Below are 20,823 nucleotides of genomic sequence, written 5' to 3'. Positions count from 1 at the left end.
CCTGAAATCTGAATTTGACATACTATTTTGTCAATTTAATTTTTTTGAAATTTCCATATTTGTCTTTCAAAAAGAAAGCAAAACACCTTTTATTTATTTATTTTTATTTTTATTTTTAATAATTTTTATTCTGGGCCTATATTGATTCCTTGGTATTGGGTCTAATTGATTCTTACATTTGTGTCAAAGCTACATTTCTGAAACATAGCTGTCTCTTGGTTTGTTGCTTCTGTTGTTAAGCCCTGCCTGTGAATATTAACCAGAGAATTTTCTTTGAAGAGGTTTGATGATTCTTTGTGTTTATTTCTCATGGTGTCCGTCAATTTCTCAGAAACTATAAGCCCCTTTTTGCTTCCCGTATTGATCAGCATTTTGTCTATTGGGAGAAAAGCTCCATCAAATGGGTGCATTCCCTTCACTAACTCAAACAAAAAAGACCCTTTCGTCAAATTAACAAATACACAAAAAAACCTCTCAAACCTGTCGAGAAAAGAGATTTGGACCAAAAAGTTTATTCAAGGGATACCATTAGAAACATATCAAGCATTTTAAGGTATTCGACTTGGGATTCTGCCCAACAACAGCTAGAGAAGCTCACTATAAGATGGGATTCTTATACGGTCAATCAAATTCTCAAAACCCATCTGCCAATGGAAAAGGCCTGGCTGTTTTTCAATTGAGCTTCTCGGCTAAAAGGTTTTAAACATGACCAGTTTACTTACACAACCATGCAGGATATTTTCGGAGAAGCTAGGAGGATATCATCAATGAGCTATGTTTTTTAGCAGATGCAAGAGAAAGGGATCAAGATTGATGTGGTTACTTATACTTCACTTCTGCATTGGTTTTCCAATGATGGGGATGTTGATGGTGCAGTGAGGATTTGGGAGGAGATGAAAACTAGGCGCTGTGATCCAACAGTTGTGTCTTTTACTGCTTACATGAAGGTTCTATTTGATCACAATTGAGTGAAGGAGGCTACCAAGGTCTACATGGAGATGCTGCAATCTGGTTGTTCTCCAAATTGTTACACGCACACAGTTCTAATTGAGCATCTTGCTGATTCTGGTTCGAGCTTATTCTTTTTTTTTCTCCACGTAATATATATCATTCTTTGTTCTATAACTTTGCTGCTTGTGTGATTGGCGAACGCTTGTACTCTATGTTTGTTAGTTACATTACTTGTATATGTCCAGAAAGATTACTATTATCAAGATAAGTTCTGTCCATTTTCTCTTGGCACCATGTATTCCTCAACAATGGTGTGTAAGTCTGTTTCTTAATCTACTTTTGTAGATCCCTTTACTGGAACAGCCTTGTCCTTTTGTCATCTTGAGGTACATTTGACCCTTGAATCTGAATTTTGTCAAAAGATACAGTGTAATTGCTATAGAAATGATTTAGAATAAAAGAAGGAAAAAAGAAAAGAGCCTGTGACCATCAACATCAATACTTTCGAAGTACTTCAATATGACTTACCAAACAATCATTCTTCTTCTATATATTAGTTACCTTCTATTCCTTACGCAGATCATATCATCGATCCTGTTCAATGGTTTTTCTGATACTTATCGTTCATTTCAGTTTGTATCTTTGGGTCTTAATAGACTCTCTTTAACCAATCCCTAATCCTGATATTGAGTAAATCAATCATCAACCAATTAGGCTCTCTAGAGAAACCATCCTCTCGTTATGGAAGGAAGATAACAATAGACATAACTGACTTAGGTTCTTTTGGTCGCCATTTGTCATTTTGATCCGTTTTATCCTCATATTCCAATTTAGTTGAATAGGATTGTAGTGGCAGCAGAATTTTGTTACTTCCAGTATCACAATTATGTGCTTATTTCATAATCTTGTAAGGCTCTCTATTAAATGGGTTTTTTGATAGTTGTAGTTCATTTCAGTTTTGCTTTGGATATTACTACACTTTCTTTAATCAATTCCTAATCCTAATATTGAGGAAATCAATTGTCAACCAATTTAAACTCTCCTGAGAAATCATCCTCTAGTTATGGAGTGATTAAAGGTAACAATAGACATAACCGATATAGGACCTTTTGGTCACCGTTTGTCATCTTTATCCTTCTTATCCTTAGATTCCAATTCAGGCGAATAGTATTGTAGTACCAGCAGATGTTTGTTACTTCTAGTATCACAATTATATACTTCTTGTTTCAGGATCTTGTAAGCCTCTCTATTCCATTGCAATAAAATTGGAAATATTCTCAAAATAGCTTGAGACAAATTTGATTTATCATGAAACTTAAACATTTAACATATTTTAGGAAGAGGAAAGCAGCATATGTATGCATATTGGAAGAATTAGCTTTTAGTAAGCTTATGGTTATGGAGAATTACAATTAGCTAGATGAGTTATGTTCTGGATTTAGTTACTTGATTTATTGATTCTTTGTTCCTAGGGATTTTCTACTGGCTAGCTAGTCGAGGTCTGCAAATATAACTGAAATTTATACAAGTAAAAAGATAGATGATAATATGCATGTTATGTATAAGGGCATTTAAGTATTTAATTTAAGTATATTGGCTCCGTTTGGGAAGTTGGCTATTTTAGTAGGCTAAAATAGTTGTGTTTGGGAAGTTGGTTTGATTTTTTTATAGTTAAATGTGATGTTTGTAAGAGAAAAATTGAAATGATTATGCATTTAATGTGACATTTTGTTTTATTGGCTATTTTAGCTTATTTCGTCTTTTAATACAATTTTAGCCCAAAAAGCCCAAAATGTCTATTCTCAAAGTCTCTGCATTTGTCAATGTTAAGCTATATATCTCACGTTACCATGCTCTTACTTATTTAGATGTTCCCATTCTGCCTATCCATGTCTTTCTTTCAACAAAAAGAAATAATAATAATAGTAGTAATTTTCATTGATCTATGATGCTATCTGCACTGCACTGGTGTTATTGGAATTTTGAAGTTGCAACTTGTATCAGAAAAATGATCATCTCCTTTGCAATGATTTTCAGGCAAATACAAAGAAGTTCTTGAGATTTTTAACAAAATGCAAGAAGTTGGGGTTCAGCCTGATAAAGCCACATGATAAGCTATATATCTTTTTGAAGTTGCAACTTGTATCAGAAAAATGATCATCTCCTTTGCAATGATTTTCAGGCAAATACAAAGAAGGTCTTGAGATTTTTAACAAAATGCAACAAGTTGGGGTTCAGCCTGATAAGCTATATATCTCATGTTACCATGCTCTTACTTATTTAGATGTTCCCATTCTACCTATCCATGTCTTTCTTTCAACAAAAAGAAATAATAATAATAATAGTAATTTTCATTGATCTATGATGCTATCTGCACTGCACAGTGGTGTTATTGGAATTTTGAGGTTGCAACTTGTATCAGAAAAATGATCATCTCCTTTGCAATGATTTTCAGGCAAATACAAAGAAGTTCTTGAGATTTTTAACAAAATGCAAGAAGTTGGGGTTCAGCCTGATAAAGCCGCATGTAATATTTTGGTTGAGAAATGTTGCAAAACAAGGGAGACATGGGCAATGACCCATATTCTTCAATATATGAAAGAAAACCGCCTCGTCCTTTGTTACCCTGTTACCTGGAAGCTCTTGAAACTTTAAAAGTTGCCAGTGAGAGTGATGTTCGCCTCAGGCAAGTTAATCCAGATTTTTCTTTCGAACATGCCAACAAGGATGAGATAGATGATTGTAATGCAATTAGTACTGATATTGAATCCGTTATTGATGGAAGACTTATATTAGATTTCTTGAGAAGTAAAAATTTTGTTGCTGTTGACTACTTGCTTTCCTGCATGATGGATAAGAATACTCGATTAGACTCTAGGATAATCTCAACTGCCATTAAGGTCAACAGTGCTCAATGTTATTAGTTTGTAATAGTAGTGCCTGAGGGATGCCTCTTGTAAATTTGTAAATCTTTAAAAAATATATATATAAATGATTTTTGATTATTTTTGCTGATGCAAATTTGTCATTGCCAAAAAGTATAGCTTTCTCGACAAACAACTTATCGGTAAATATGTTGTCAAAAGTTTATTTTTGCTCACTCATATTGTGTTGCTAGAAGCGTATTTTTTGCCAATGTAAATTTGTCGTTGCCAAAAGTAAAGCTTTCTCGACAGACAAATCGTCGGCAAATGGCAACATTTACCGACATAAATGTGTCGCCAAAAGTTTACTTTTGTCGACTCATATTGTGTTGGTATAAGTATATTTTTTGCCGACGCAAATGTGTTGGGAAATATGTTACACAATAATTATATTTGAACTACTTTTATCGACGCAAGGTAAATTGCTGATGATAGGTGAAGGTTTTTACCGACGACTATGTTTGTCGCTAAAGACATTACTTTTACCAACGCAATGATAATTTCATCGACAAAAAGTTTTGCCGACTCACTTTTACCTACGAGTTACCGACGTAGCTTGTGTGTCGGTGAAACTTTTTGCGGACAAAATTTTCCTTTTGGCAAACATATTTTGTTGCGTTGCGAAAAATATAATTTCTTGTAGTGTTGATTGTGTTAGAAACAGGTTGGTAGTTCGTTTTTTTTAAAGGAAATCATGTTAGTTTTCTTCAAGTTCGTTCGAGCGGTTTTCTGTAGCTTGCAAAACTTCTGGAAGGGGGTCATTGTGTGCTCGACCCATGTTTTGGTCGCTTGAGTGGTGTCCTTACTTATGTCTGATGCTCGAGCGGTGTTTTGGTCGCTCGAGTGGTCCGTGCGTATATTAGATGGGGGAGAAGGGTTTTTTTGTCACTTTTTTTATCTCCTATCTCTCTCTAAAACATTTTTAAACCTAATTTCTTCTCTCTCTCTCTCTCTAGCTCTTGCTTAAAATCCTCTCATATACCCTAATCTATTGATTTAACCACCATAGTACTGTAGTAAAACGTAAAGCTCGGCGAGGGCTTCCTTTTAGTCTGAGCGGATCGCCGTTTCGTTGTTGGTAATTTTTGGTTTGTCTCTTCTTCGCTTCAAGAAGTAGGGATTTCTTTGTTCCTTTTCAATACCTTGATATAGATAAACATGTGGTAGTTTTTATGGCATTTAAAGACAAGTTTGGTAAGAAATTTTACAAAAAGCATGACAGGGATTTAGGGTTTGGATTTTAAGAGTTAAAATTGGATGAGTTGCTGGTGTTTCGGTTTATTGAGAGATAGCTGGACATGTTCATGTTGAGAGCGGGAAAAAACCCTACATTATGGGCTTAATTAATCCTACAGGGGTGAAGATGTGTAATAACCGAGTTATGTGTTAAAGAATTAGAATAGTGGTTTAGTTATTAAAATGAAACTTAAATGGGTTTAGTAGTGGTTTTGATTAACTTTGTATTGTAGTTGTATTTTATGAATTGTATTAGTTTAAGGAAAAAGATGAAGTTTTGGCCAAGGGATTTGGTTTAGGAAATAAAATGACGTGTGTAACTCTTTTTATGAAATGAAATGAGAAGTAGTTGATTTGAAAATGTGGAATTAGTTATAGATTTATATTGTATGAGTCGTGTATCTATTTATCGATTTAGATGTTTTGTCCTTAGTCATCGGTGGAGGATGACATTGTTGTTGTTGCGTTGATGATGTATACATATTACACTTGTATGGTATTATGTAGTTTTGCATGTTGTGTTATTGTTTGAGGGTCCGTTTCCCTTCGGGTGAGGCTGGTAAAGCGTGACACCTTGACAGAGATTCCCCATCCCTTCCGATTTGCGCCCAATAAAATGTGAAAGGAAGTTCATTCTCTTAGTATTGAGCCGGTAAAGTGTAGCGCCTTGTGATAGGTTCCTCTTCCTTCCGGTTTGCGCCCGATAAAGTATGACCTTGGGGTCGTTCCCCTCCTGGTAAGGCTGGTAAAACATTATGGCCATGTTTGTTTGGGCGGACTGGATTAGCATTCCCATGACTAATAGTCCTAGGACTATGAATCCATTAGATTATGTATCCTATCTTAACCAATAGTCAAGTTTAAAATAATTAGTCCGTACTTCAATTGTTTAACCAAACATCGGATTAATAATTTTATTGGACTATTAGTCTAATCTCAAGCTCATGTCCACCCAAACAAACATGACCTATGTGTTATGTGGGTTATATCATTTGTCATTCGTGTTGTAGGCCGATGGAAATGGAAGTATGTATTACATTCAGTTAATTATACTTAGAAATTTATGGGTGTTCCTTAACCTTGTGCCTATGGCCAGGGAAGATGGTAAATGTGTTGTTGTAGAAGTGTGTATAGTGTGTTGAGTTATGGGCTTGGGTTGTAACTTGTATCTGTGAACGTGCTTTCAAAACAAATGTAGAGACGAAATTCTTTTATATTAACGTGGAGGTTTAAATAATTAAGGTTGTATGTGTTGAAGAAATATTTTTGGAACAAAATTAGATAATTGGAAAGAAAACAAATGGTCTTACACCTCATAGTGTTCAAATGGATGTTTTTGGAGAAAATGTACTTATATAAGTATATTTTGAATATTAAATTGTCACATTATTTATATTGTACGTCATGCTACATTCATGATCATAGATATCTGTATGTTATTATTGTTTAGGATCATGTTAGGATCTCTATTGGACTTTATGCTCATCCCAAGTTGAGACTTGATTCAAGATCGATGATCTTCCTTAATTGTTAGCCACGGGGCCTATACTTGTTGACGGAACACCATTATTGTAAAATGGCTAAACCCTTACTTTTAATGTAAAAATATAAGCCTACGAGCATTTTGTTTAAATGTAACTTTTGTTGCATTCCATATATGTATGATTTAATGGGCTTTCATTTGTTTATGGAGGTAATGTATGTATAATTCTGCTGGTTTTTAATGGAAATGGGGTGAAGCACCAATAAATCCTAAAACATGATCTTGTGAACGGTTTAGTCCTCCATTTTTTCTTATAAACCCAAAGGTCCCATTAAAATGGATATTCCATAAAATGGTAGTCACTTACATGTTTGGGTTTAATTTTTTAAGGGATGAAAATGATTTTCTCAAAATGTAAAATTACACATTTTGGCAATTTGAATTATAGAAATTTTGGATTTTCCCTCATTTTAGAGCAAATCTCAGATTACGAACAAAAACCTAACACTCTAATGTAACACTCCAATAACGTAACACTTCAATGTAACACACAAAAAAATCTTATTGATGTATTTTTTCCAAACGTAACAACGTAACACTCAAAAAAAATTCTTTTGTGTACTTTTCCCAAATGTAACGCTCCAATATAAAAAAATAAAAAATAAAAAATCTTAGTGTATTTTCCTTAAACGAAACACTTCAATCAGTGTAATCCCAAACGTAACACTTCAATGTAACATACTCTAATATAACACACAAAAACTTCTTAGTGTACTTTTTTTCAAACGTAACACTCACAGTTTAAAATTATACATTTGTTCAAAATTTACTAAGGAATACTTGTACTCTTTTTGAAATGGTTTGAAGAATCTCACATTTTTTTTTTTTTTTACATTAGAGCGCTACGTTTGAGAAAAGTACACCAAAGAATTTTTTTGTGTGTTACGTTAAAGTGTTACACTAAGAAATTTTTTTGGAGAGTTATATTAAAGTGTTACGTTTAGAAAAAGTACATTAAAGAGTTTTTTTGTGTGTTACATTAGAATGTTACTCTAAGGAGTTTTTGTATGTTACATGAGAGTATTACATTAAGGATTTTTTTAGAGTATAATATTAAAGCGTTACATTTGAAAAAAGTATATTAAAAAGTTTTTTTGTATATTATATTAGAGTGTTACATTAAGGAGTTTTTGTGTGTGTTACATTAGAGTGTTACATTAAGGAGTTTTTTTGTGTGTTATATTAGAGTGTTACATTTGGAAAAAATATACTAATGTTGTGTTTGGCTGAGAGATTTGGGGAGGGATTTGGAAAAGGAAATAGCAAATGTAGGTAAAATGTGAATAAAATATACTTATAGTTCATCTAGTTTCACACACATTTATTCTTTTTTTCTTTTTTTCCAAATCCCTCCCCAAATCTCCTAACTAAACACAGCATAAGGAGTTTTTTTATGTGTTACATGAGAGTATTACAATAAAAAAAAAAATTTGTGTGTTACTTTAGAGTGTTACACTAAGGAGTTTTTTAGAATGTTATATTTGGAAAAACTACAGTACGGAGTTTTTTTATGTATTGCATCAGTGTTACGTTTGGATGTTAATTAATGTCAATGTTACAATAGGGACGAACACCACAAAAATGAACGAACACCAAACCAATAACACCACAAATGGGGTAATATCGTCCACCTACAAATCACTCTACTAAATCCCCAAAAAAAAAAATAAAACGTAAAAACTTACCTTATTCACACACACCCAAAATTAGGAAAAAAATTCAAACAAAATCATACACAAGGGCATACAAGTAAACTTTCAAATCCCAAATTAAGAAAATACAACATACCCAAAATAAAAAGGACTAATTGTTTTGAAAGAAAACTTCTAGGACTAAGGAGTTGTTTGGTTTTGGCTTTTTTAGTTGGCTTTTTGACTTTTTTAGCTTAGGACTTTTTTAGTCGTTTGGTATTCTTGTTTGGCTTTTTTGACTTTTTGTCTTTGGAATGACAAAATTGTTCTCCACTTAGAAATGATGTTTTTTTGACTTTTTGTTTATATATGGGTCAATTTAGTAATTTTGTAACTTTTTTGTCTTTTTGTGATTTTATTACTCTTTTTTTTTTTTTTTTTTTGTGATTACATAGCCAAAATGGTTTGCCAAACCAAGGCTAAATGGAATAACTTTTCTCAAAATGAAATTTATGAGTAATTTTTCTTTTTTGTTGATGGACATGGTAATGTTATTCGGGTAATAAAAAGTGGGGCGTGAGAGTGGTGTTTGATAAAATTGAAAACTAAGGACTGAAAATTAAGTATTGAAAACTGAATACTAAATTTTTTGAGATGAAAAGCTTTTTGATAAAAATTTAAGTGGTAAACTAAAAAAAAATTATTTGATATGTATAAAATTACTTTTAAAATTTATTATATTTTAATTTTTATGTTATGATAGTGGTGGTAGTAGTGATGGTGATGTTATGATTGTAGCAATGGTGACAATGGTAGTGGTAGTTGTAGCAGTAGTAATGGTAGCGTCTATAAAATGATAGTAGTATTTTTGGCAATAATGATAATTGTGATAAAAGTGATAGTAGTAATAGTGGTGGTGGTAGTGGCATGATGGTGGTGGTGTGGTGGTAGTGGCATGATGGAGGTTGTAGGGCTATAGAGGTAATGGTGGCGGTGACATGATGGTGATACTTGTGGTGGAAGTAGTAGTAGTAGTAGTAGTAGTAGTAGTAGTAGTAGTGGCGGTGGCGGTGGTGGTAGCGGTAGTAGCAACGTTGGTGTTGGTGGTGGCGGTGATGGCAGTAGCATGATGGTGATTGTGGTAATAGTAACGGTGGTGACATTAATAGTGGTGAGTTTATAATAATGTATATCGATATTTATATTTAATATTTATAAATTCAGTTAGAATTAAATAAATTTTATATTATTTAATATTTTTTCTTAAATTTAACCTATATTTTAAGAGGTGCTCAAAATTTTAAAAATATCAATTATGATTATCAAATTAGCTTAATTAATTATTACTTAATAAATTTAATTTTAAATACTAAATTGTATTATCAATCACCTCGCACGTGTCGGATCAAAAATAAAAAACACCTCCTACGTGTAGTATTGCTATTTATACAAATCATTTTTCATGGGTATAATAATATCAGCACCGCTACAAACCCCCAGTGGGGGTCGCACCCCCAGTGAGGTGTCCACTGGCCGAAACTCAAAAAAAATAAAAATAAAATAAAACAGTTTTTTTTTTTACCCAATCAGCACCTGCCACCTCATTGGGGGTCGACCCCCAGTGGGATCCGAAGCATTAATCTAATAATATATAGAGAAGTGATGGAGACCCCTCCAATCACCACCCCCACCACCCCCACACACATGTGGCAGGTGGTGATTGGAGGACAAGGGAAACATAAAAAAAAAAAAAAAAAAAAAAAATCCAACCAATGAGAAAGAGAGGGGGTCAAAGGGGGTTGGAAAAAATGGGAGTCTTAGACATTTTTGTAATATATAAGATAGATACAAATCAGGGTGGGACCCAGAAGTCAAAATTTGTCTAAGCTTTTCCAAGAGGAAGATGACGAGGTTTGATACTTTCCACTTACACACATATTCCACCACGTTTAACACATCTTTGACACCGGCACACTGAAGGCAAATTCCACTTGAAAGTTGAATACAAAGGGAAAATTACAAATAAGTGACAGTGAATTTTTTTTTTTTATATTTTTATAATGATATAAATATTTTGTATATATAGTATAAGTCTTTCTTGTATCTGGTGCATAAGGATGTAATTAGTTTGGCACCGTCGGTATTTAAGTAAAAAAATTTATCGAATCAATAATGTCAGTTTTATTATTTTAAATATTGATACAGATCGTTTTTCCCCAACGAACTGCACTGAACTGAACCAATTAAAATGGTTCGGTTCGATACAATTTTATCAGTTTAGGACATTTCAAATTTAAGTTACTTTTAAATATAATCACTAATATATATATATATATATATAAACATTAAATTAGTTATTTGTCCACCATTTCAAACATATCCAATTCATCCATTTAATAAATACTTTTCAATTCTTAGATTAACAAAAATAAAACAAAAAAAAAAGTTAAAAAATACTAAAATTTCAAGAATACTGAATCACAATTAAAATTATATATAATAAGAGTTTACAAACTTAGATTATGAAGATGGTAAGATTAACTAATCATGGTTAATAATTCATTATACTTATTAATATCATTATATTATAAAATTATATATATTGTAAATACAATATATGTTGAACCAGTCGGTTTCGGTTTAATTCGGTGCACAAACTATTTGAATCAATACCAAACTAAAAATTGAAAAAAATTAAATTTTAAAACTGCACAAACCAATTCTTGTTAAAAAAAAAAATCCAAATATTACCAGTTTGGCCCTATTCAATTGATTTGATTCGTTTTTTCAATTTTTCTTACATTCCTACTGGTGCAACTCCTTGTGTGCGCGGGAGAATTCCACTAGAAAAAAATTTATTTATAGTACAATTATTTTTTAAATATCCCACTAATTTGAAATTTCCCTAATACAAAAATTCTATCCACATATCTTTTCTTTTCCTTATATAATTCCTTTATTTCTCTATCAAAAAATTAAAACTAAAAATAACCGTGTAAATTTTATTTTTTTTTTGGGGGGGGGGGGGGGGGGAGAGGGGGGTGTTCAAAATGCTATGAGAATTTTATTGATAATCATAACAAATAACCCTTAAAGACAAGGTACATCCATCTCCACAACATAAGAAAACCAAGGTGGGGGAAAACGCTCCAAAATGCAAAAGGAAAAATAATTTATTTGAGAGTTTTACTAACAAATACTCTTGGGAAAAGACAAAAAAAAATTAAAAACACAAGATTTTTTTTACTAAATTCAATATATTTTTTTATTAAAATTAATATATATATATATATTTTTTAAATATTTTCATCTATTTCAAGATATTGTTATAATATTCTCAATATTATTAAATAATCTCACCAGATATTTTTTAACATTTACCTTTATTTTATTACGGTGCCTAGAAAATCTACTTGCAAACATATATCAAAATAAACTATTTAAATTACTTAAACAAAAATACTATTTTTCAGTTTTAAGATTTTAACACTAATGATCAATATCTGGTTACGTTTTCAAAATTATTGTTTTTAAACTGTAAAATAAGTTTGATGCAAACAAACAAAAAAAAATATATATATATTTTTTAAATCTTAAAATTACTATTTTTTTAAAAATAAAAAAATATATTTTTTTTAAATTTAAATTATCAAAAGTAAATTTTTTGTACCAACTTTAGCCATACATCACGTTTTTAATTATTCAAACATTTCGAAATAATGCAACTTTTATTTGTTTTAAATTTTTATTTTATATTTATTAAATATTCTTAATATTTTTGTTGTTTTAAAAGTATCGTCCATATCATCTCAACGGTATTAATTTTTAAAAAGGTCAGATTTATATTTTAACATTTGTGCATAGTTTATAAAAATAAAAATAAAAAATTCCCTAAAATTGTCGACATCATATACTAAAGATACTAAAAATAGTTACAAAATTTAGTTTAAAAAAATTAAACTAAATCTACTACTATTTTAAGAATGTGTAAAGTCTGCCATGTAATCTAATTTTTTAAAAATCTCAATTTTATCCTCTCAAATCTATTATATTTTTTAAAATTATAAAAAAAAAATCCTATATGAACCAAATAGTTCTTTTTTTTTTTTAAAGTTAAACACTAAAAAATTATGTATCTGCTTCCAAAAATCCTATATATATATATATATAAATAAACTATCTCTCTTCTTATCCAAAAAAAAAGAAAAGAAGAAGCCTCATCTCCCTATTTTTTACATCAATAGTGATTGCAGAACAAAAAATAATTATCATTTCTTATTTCTTGTGTCTGCTTTCTGTAGTGACATAGATAATATTTATAATTGTCCATCATGGATCAAATTGCTATGAATAATTTTGGTTCAATCTTAAAGTTGTATTTATCCATTCAAATCTAGATAGACGAAACAACATACATTTTTAAAACATAGATTGGTGTTACATCTAAAAAAATCGCAGAATCTTCATACACTTTCTTTTTATTTAGATTAGATTTTCTTAACCATAATATTATACAAGATATTTTAATAACCAAGGTATGATGTCAAAATTATAAACAAGAATCACTTTCGTTGATTTCATTTTGTTTTCCAATTTTTGATTTTTCATATTTTTGTTGTTCATTAATAGAAATGTATATGTGATATCTTTGAAAATTACTTATTGACTTGATAATTTATTAATAATATGTCTCATTTGTTATACAATTAGAAACTTAAAAAGGCGATATGTACTTTTTGAAATTACAAAGGACAATTCGTATTAATAATAGTATTTCGATTAAATTTTCACTTTCCTAAATACTATTTGATTTTCGCTACTAATAATATTATAATGATCATATTTATATATTATAATTTACTTATTATATCTTCGGTGATAATTATATCTTCGGTGATAATTACATTGGCCTAAAGTGTTTGCATCACTCTTGTTTACTATATAATACACAAAATTAGTACACTTTGGGAAGAAATGGTAAAAATATAAGCCAAAGAGACCCTTATAGTGGTGGTGGTGATGGCGGTGGTATGATGGTGATGGTGGTAATAGTAACGGTGGTGGTATTAATAGTGGTGAGTTTATAATAATGTATATCGATATTTATATTTAATATTTATAAATTCAATTAGAATTAAATAAGTTTCATATTATTTAATATTTTTTCTTAAATTTAACCTATATTTTAAGAGGTGTTCAAAATTTTAAGAATATCTATTATGATTATCAAATTAGCTTAATTAATTATTACTTAATAAATTTAACTTTAAATACTAAATTATATTATCAAACACCTCGCACGTCTCGGATCAAAAATAAAAACACCTCCTGCGTGTAGTATTGCTACTTATAAAAATCATTTTTCATGGGTATAATATACAAGATAGATACAAATCAGGGTGGGACCGAGAAGTCAAAATTTGTCTAAGCTTATCCAGAGGAAATGACGAGGTTTGATACTTTCTGCTCACACATATATTCCACCACGTTTGACACATCTTTGACACAGGCACACTGAAGAAAAATTCCACTGGAAAGTTGAATACCAAGGGAAAATTACAAATAAGTGACAGTGAAAGAATTTTATATTTTTATGATGATATAAATATTTTGTATTAAGCCTTTCTTGTATCTGGTGGATAAGGATGTAATTAGTTCAGTATGGTTGGTATTTAATTAAAAAAATTTATCAAATCAATAATGTCGATTTTATTATTTTGAATATTGATACAGATCGTTTTTTTTCATCGAACTGCACCGAACTGAACCAATTAAAATGGTTCGGTTTGATATAGTTTTATCGGTTTAGGACCTTTCAAACTTAAGCTACTTTTAAATATAATGACTAATATATAAAAACATTAAATTAGTTATTTGTCGACCATTTCAAACATATCCAATCCATCCATTTAATAAATACTTTTCAATTCTTAGATTAACAAAAATAAAAACAAAAAAAAGTTAAAAAAATACTAAAATTTTAAGAATAATGAGTTAGAATTAAGATTATATATAATAAGAATTTACAAACTTAGGCTATAAAGATGATAAAGTTAACTAATCAAAGTTAATAATTCATTATACTTATTAATATCATTATGTTATCAAATTATATATATTATAAATACAATATATGTTGAACTAGTCGGTTTTGGTTTAATTCACTGCGCAAGGTATTTGAACCGATACCAAACCAAAAATTGAAAAAAATTAAATTTTAAAACCGCACAAACCAATTCTTGTTAAAAAAAATACCAAATATTACCGATTTGATCTCTTCAATTGATTTGATTGGTTTATTTGATATTTTTTACATTCCTACCGGTGCAACTCCTTCGTGTGTCAGAATTCCACTAGAAATTTTTTTATTTACAGTACAATTATTTTTTAAATATCCCATTAATTTTCAATTTCCGTAATACAAAAATTCTATCTACATATCTTTTCTTTCCTAATATAATTCCTTTCTTTCTCTATCAAAAAATTACAACTAAAAATAACCGTGTAAAATTTTTTTTTTGGGGCCAAAATGCTATGAGAATTTTATTGATAATCATAATAACCCTTAAAGACAAGGTACATCCCTCAGTAGGGAAAAATATGACCCTCCTTCACAGCTTTTTTGGCTAAACAATGGGCAGCACCAATCGTGTAAATGGAGTTTCACTTTCAGGCTCTTTCAAAAAAGTCCAAAATGCAAAAGGAAAAATAATTTATTTGAGAGTTTTACTAACAAATACTCTTGAGAAAAGAATTTTTTTTTTAAAATACAAGATATTTTTTTACTAAATTCAATATATTTTTTTATTAAAATTAATATATATATTTTAAAAATATTTTTACCCATTTTCAAGATACTTTTATAATATTCTCAATATTAAATAATCTCACCAGATATTTTTTTAGCATTTACCTTTATTTTATTACGGTGCCTAGATAATCGACTTGCAAACATATATGAATATAAACTATTTAAATTACTTAAACAAAAATATTATTTTTCAGTTTTAAGATTTTAACAATAATGATCAATATCTGGTTACGTTTTCAAAATTATTGTTTTTAAACTGTAAATAAGTTTGATGCAAACAAACCAAAAAAAAGATATTTTTTAAATCTTAAAATTACTTTTTTTTTAAATCAAAAAATATATTTTTTAAATTTAAATTGTCAAAAGTAAATTTTTTGTACCAACTTTAGCCATACATCACGTTTTTAATTATTCAAATATTTCGAAATAATGCAACTTTTATTTGTTTTAAATTTTTATCTTATATTTTTTCTTAAATATCCTTAATATTTTTGTTGTTTTAAAAGTATCGTCCATATCATCTCAACGGTATTAATTTTTAAAAAGATCAGATTTATATTTTAACATTTATACATAGTTTATAAAAATAAAAATAAAAAATTCACTAAAATTATCAACATCATATACTAAAAATACTAAAAATAGATACAAAATTTTAGTTTAAAAAAATTAATCCCAAAGTATATTTCAGCATTATAAATCTATTACTATTTTAAACGTGTGTAAAGTTTGCCATCTAATCTAATTTTGTTTAAATATCAATTTTATTCTCTCAAATCTATTATGTTTTTTAAATGTTATAAAGAATCCTATATAAACCAACTAGCTCTTTTTTTTTTTTTTTTGAGTTAAACACTCAAAAATTATGTATCTGCTTTCATGAGTCCTATATATATATATATATATAAACCGTCTCCCTTCTTATCCACAAAAAAAAAAAAAAAAGAAGAAGAAGAAGAAGAAGAAGAAGAAGAAGCACCATCTCCCTATTTTTTACATTAACAATGATTGCAGAACAAAAAATAATTACTCTTTCTTATTTCTCGTGTTTGCTTTCTGTAGGGACATACGTAATGTTTATAATTGTCCATCATAGAACAAATTGCCGTGAATAATTTTGATTGAATAATTTTGGTTTAATCTTAAAGTTGTATGCAGCCGTTCAAATCTAAATAGAGGAAACAACATAAATTTTTAAAACATAGATTGGTGTTACATCTAAAAAGATCGCAGGATTTTACAAACTTAGATTATGAAGATGATAAGGTTAACTAATCAAGGTTAATATTATACTTATTAATATTATTGTATTATCAAATTATATATATTATAAATACAATATATATTGAACCGGTCGGTTTCGGTTTAATTCGGTGCATAAGCTATTTGAATCAACACCAAACTAAAAATTGAAAAAAATTAAATTTTAAAACTGCACAAACCAATTCTTGTTAAAAAAAAAATTCCAAATATTACCAATTTGGCCCTATTCAATTGATTTGATTCGTTTTTTCAATTTTTCTTACATTCCTACTAGTGCAACTCCTTGTGTGTGCGCGAGAATTCCACTAGAAAAAAATTTATTTATAGTACAATTATTTTTTAAATATCCCACTAATTTGAAATTTCCCTAATACAAAAATTCTATCCACATATCTTTTCTTTTCGTTATATAATTCCTTTATTTCTCTATCAAAAAATTAAAACTTAAAATAACCGTGTAATTTTTTTTTTTTTTTTTGGGGGGGGGGGGGGGGGCGGGGGGGGGGGGGGGGGGGGGGGGGGTTGGGGGTTTCCAAATGCTATGAGAATTTTATTGATAATCATAATAAATAACCCTTAAAGACAAGGTACATCCATCTCCACAACATAAGAAAACCAAGGTAGGGGAAAATGCTCCAAAATGCAAAAGGAAAAATAATTTATTTGAGAGTTGTACTAACAAATACTCTTGGGAAAAGACAAAAAAAAATTAAAAACACAAGATTTTTTTTACTAAATGCAATATACTTTTTTATTAAAATTAATATATATATATTTAAATATTTTCATCTATTTCAAGATATTGTTATAATATTCTCAATATTATTAAATAATCTCACCAGATATTTTTTAACATTTACCTTTATTTTATTACGGTGCCTAGAAAATCTACTTGCAAACATATATCAATATAAACTATTTAAATTACTTAAACAAAAATATTATTTTTCAGTTTTAAGATTTTAACACTAATGATCAATATCTGGTTACGTTTTCAAAATTATTGTTTTTAAACTGTAAATAAGTTTGATGCAAACAAACAAAAAAAAAAATATATTTTTTAAATCTTAAAATTACTATTTTTTTAAAAATAAAAATATATATATTTTTTAAATTTAAATTATCAAAAGTAAATTTTTTGTACCAACTTTAGCCATACATCACGTTTTTAATTATTCAAATACTTCGAAATAATGCAACTTTTATTTGTTTTAAATTTTTATTTTATATTTATTAAATATTCTTAATATTTTTGTTGTTTTAAAAGAATCGTCCATATCATCTCAACGGTATTAATTTTTAAAAAGGTCAGATTTATATTTTAACATTTGTGCATAGTTTATAAAAATAAAAATAAAAATAAAAAATTCGCTAAAATTGTCGACATCATATACTAAAAATACTAAAAATAGTTACAAAATTTAGTTTAAAAAAATTAAACTAAATCTACTACTATTTTAAGAATGTGTAAGGTCTGCCATGTAATCTAATTTTTTTAAAATCTCAATTTTATCCTCTCAAATCTATTATGTTTTTTAAAATTATAAAAAAAAAAATTCCTATATAAACCAAATAGTTCTTCTTCTTTTTTTAAGTTAAACCCTAAAAAATTATGTATCTGCTTCTAAGAGTCCTATATATATATATATAAATAAACTATCTCTCTTCTTATCCAAAAAAAAAAAGAAGAAGCCTCATCTCCCTATTTTTTACATCAATAGTGATTGCAAAACAAAAAATAATTATCATTTCTTATTTCTTGTGTCTGCTTTCTGTAGTGACATAGATAATATTTATAATTGTCCATCATGGATCAAATTGCTATGAATAATTTTGGTTCAATCTTAAAGTTGTATGCATCCATTCAAATCTAGATAGAGGAAACAACATACATTTTTAAAACATAGATTGGTGTTACATCTAAAAAAATCGCAAAATCTTCGTATACTTTCTTTTTATTTAGATTAGATTTTCTTAGCCATAATATTATACAAGATATTTTAATAACCAAGATTATAAACAAGAATCACTTTCGTCGATTTCATTTTGTTTTCCAATTTTTTATTTTTCATATTTTTGTTGTTCATTAATAGAAATATATATGTGATATCTTTGAAAATTACTTATTGACTTGATAATTTATTCATAATATGTGTCATTTGTTATACAATTAGAAACTTAAAAAAGCGATATGTACTTTTTGAAATTACAAAGGGCAATTCGTATTAATAATAGTATTTCAATTAAATTTTCACTTTCCTAAATACTATTTGATTTTCACTACTAATAATATTATAAAGATCATATTTATATATTATAATTTACTTATTATATCTTCGGTGATAATTACATTGGCCTAAAGTGTTTGTATCACTCTTGTTTATTATATAATACACAAAATTAGTACACTTTGGGAAGAAATGGTAAAAATATAAGCCAAAGAGACCCCTATAGTGGTGGTGGTGATGGCGGTGGTACGATGGTGATGGTGGTAATAGTAACGGTGGTGGCATTAATAGTGGTGGGTTTATAATAATGTATATCGATATTTATATTTAATATTTATAAATTCAATTAGAATTAAATAAGTTTCATATTATTTAATATTTTTCCTTCAATTTAACCTATATTTTAAGAGGTGCTCAAAATTTTAAGAATATCTATTATGATTATCAAATTAGCTTAATTAATTATTACTTAATAAATTTAACTTTAAATACTAAATTAGACCATCTCCAACGGTGAACCAAACCTGGCATCAAATTTAAAATTTGGTGAAAAAGCCACTTTTTTAAGCTCCAACGTTTTCACCAAATCGATATCAAATCCAGAATTCAGCAAAAATGGTACCAAACTGAGTGCAGGTGAAGCATTTCACCAAAACACTGTTCCTAACCGTTGGGATGAGACGAACGGGTCGACCATCCGGTTGACCAACCGGTTAACCAACCGGTCGCCCCAGAGAAAGTTCAGACAGTTCACAAAAAGGTTGAAACCAGTCAAAAAAAAAAAAAAAAAAATTTTTTGCCTAGGTGGTCGACCACCCGGTCGACCGGCCGGTTGACCACCCGGTCGACCACCAAAAGTTGAAAAAGTTCAAAAAAAAAGGTTCAAACCGGTAAAAAAAAAAAAAAAAAAAAAAAATTTTGCCGTTACCAGTTGACCGGCCGGTCAACCAACCGGTCGCCCAGTACAAATTTGATGAAACGGATTTGATGTTGAACCGTTGGAGCGCGAAGTATCAAAATAAAGAAATGACCCATTTTTGACTCAGATTTGGTGAAACATTTGGTACACCGTTGGAGATGCTCTTATATTATCAAACATCTCGCCCGTGTCGGATCAAAAATAAAAACACCCCCTGCGTGTAGTATTGCCATTTATAAAAATCATTTTTCATGGGTATAATATACAAGATAGGTACAAATCAGGGTGGGACCCAGAAGTCAAAATTTGTCTAAGCTTATCCAGAGGAAATGACGAGGTTTGATACTTTCTGCTCACACATATATTCCACCACGTTTGACACATCTTTGACACAGGCACACTGAAGACAAATTCCACTTGAAAGTTGAATACCAAGGGAAAGTTACAAATAAGTGACAGTGAAAGAATTTTATATTCTTATGATGATATAAATATTTTGTATATATGGTGTAAGTCTTTCTTGTATCTGGTGCATAAGGATATAATTAGTTCAGTATGGTTGGTATTTAATTAAAAAAATTTATCGAATCATTAATATCGATTTTATTATTTTAAATATTGATACAGTTTGTTTTTTTCCATTGAACTGCGCCGAACTGAACTAATTAAAATGGTTCGGTTCGATGTAATTTTATCGGTTTAGGACCTTTCAAACTTAAGCTACTTTTAAATATAATGACTAATATATAAAAACATTAAATTAGTTATTTGTCGACCATTTCAAACATATCCAATCCATCCATTTAATAAATACTTTTCAATTCTTAGATTAACAAAAATAAAAACAAAAAAAGTTAAAAAATACTAAAATTTCAAGAATAATGAGTTAGAATTAAGATTATATATAATAAGAATTTACAAACTTAGGTTATAAAGATGATGAGGTTAACTAATCAAAGTTAATAATTCATTATACTTATTAATATCATTATGTTATCAAATTATATATATTATAAATACAATAGATGTTGAACTAGTCGGTTTTGGTTTAATTCACTGCGCAAGGTATTTGAACCGATACCAAACCAAAAATTAAAAAAAATTAAATTTTAAAACTGTACAAATCAATTCTTGTTAAAAAAAATACCAAATATTGTTGATTTGATCCTGTTCAATTGATTTGATTGGTTTATTTGATTTTTTTTACATTCCTACCGGTGCAACTCCTTCGTATGTGTCAGAATTCCACTAGAAATTTTTTTATTTACAGTACAATTATTTTTTAAATATCCCATTAATTTGCAATTTTCGTAATAC

At 28.9% G+C, this 20,823-nt stretch overlaps 1 pseudogene across 1 annotated transcript; it reads left to right on the top strand.

Annotated features, from left to right (window-relative positions):
* Nucleotides 1-428: 428 nt before the first annotated feature.
* Nucleotides 429-3,956, top strand: LOC145806692 (pentatricopeptide repeat-containing protein At2g01390 pseudogene; annotated as a pseudogene). Its single transcript, XR_014350122.1, has 2 exons — nt 429-1,068; nt 3,407-3,956. The product of XR_014350122.1 is annotated as a pentatricopeptide repeat-containing protein At2g01390 pseudogene (transcript).
* The last annotated feature ends 16,867 nt before the right edge of the window (nt 3,957-20,823 follow it).

The sequence above is a fragment of the Camellia sinensis genome, chromosome 14 (genome assembly GCF_055761805.1).
Source record: "Camellia sinensis isolate YWXY chromosome 14, ASM5576180v1, whole genome shotgun sequence".
NCBI classification, from domain to species: domain Eukaryota; kingdom Viridiplantae; phylum Streptophyta; class Magnoliopsida; order Ericales; family Theaceae; genus Camellia; species Camellia sinensis.
The sequence above is the reverse complement of the archived record's forward strand: the minus strand, read 5'-3'. Positions and strand labels throughout refer to the sequence as shown.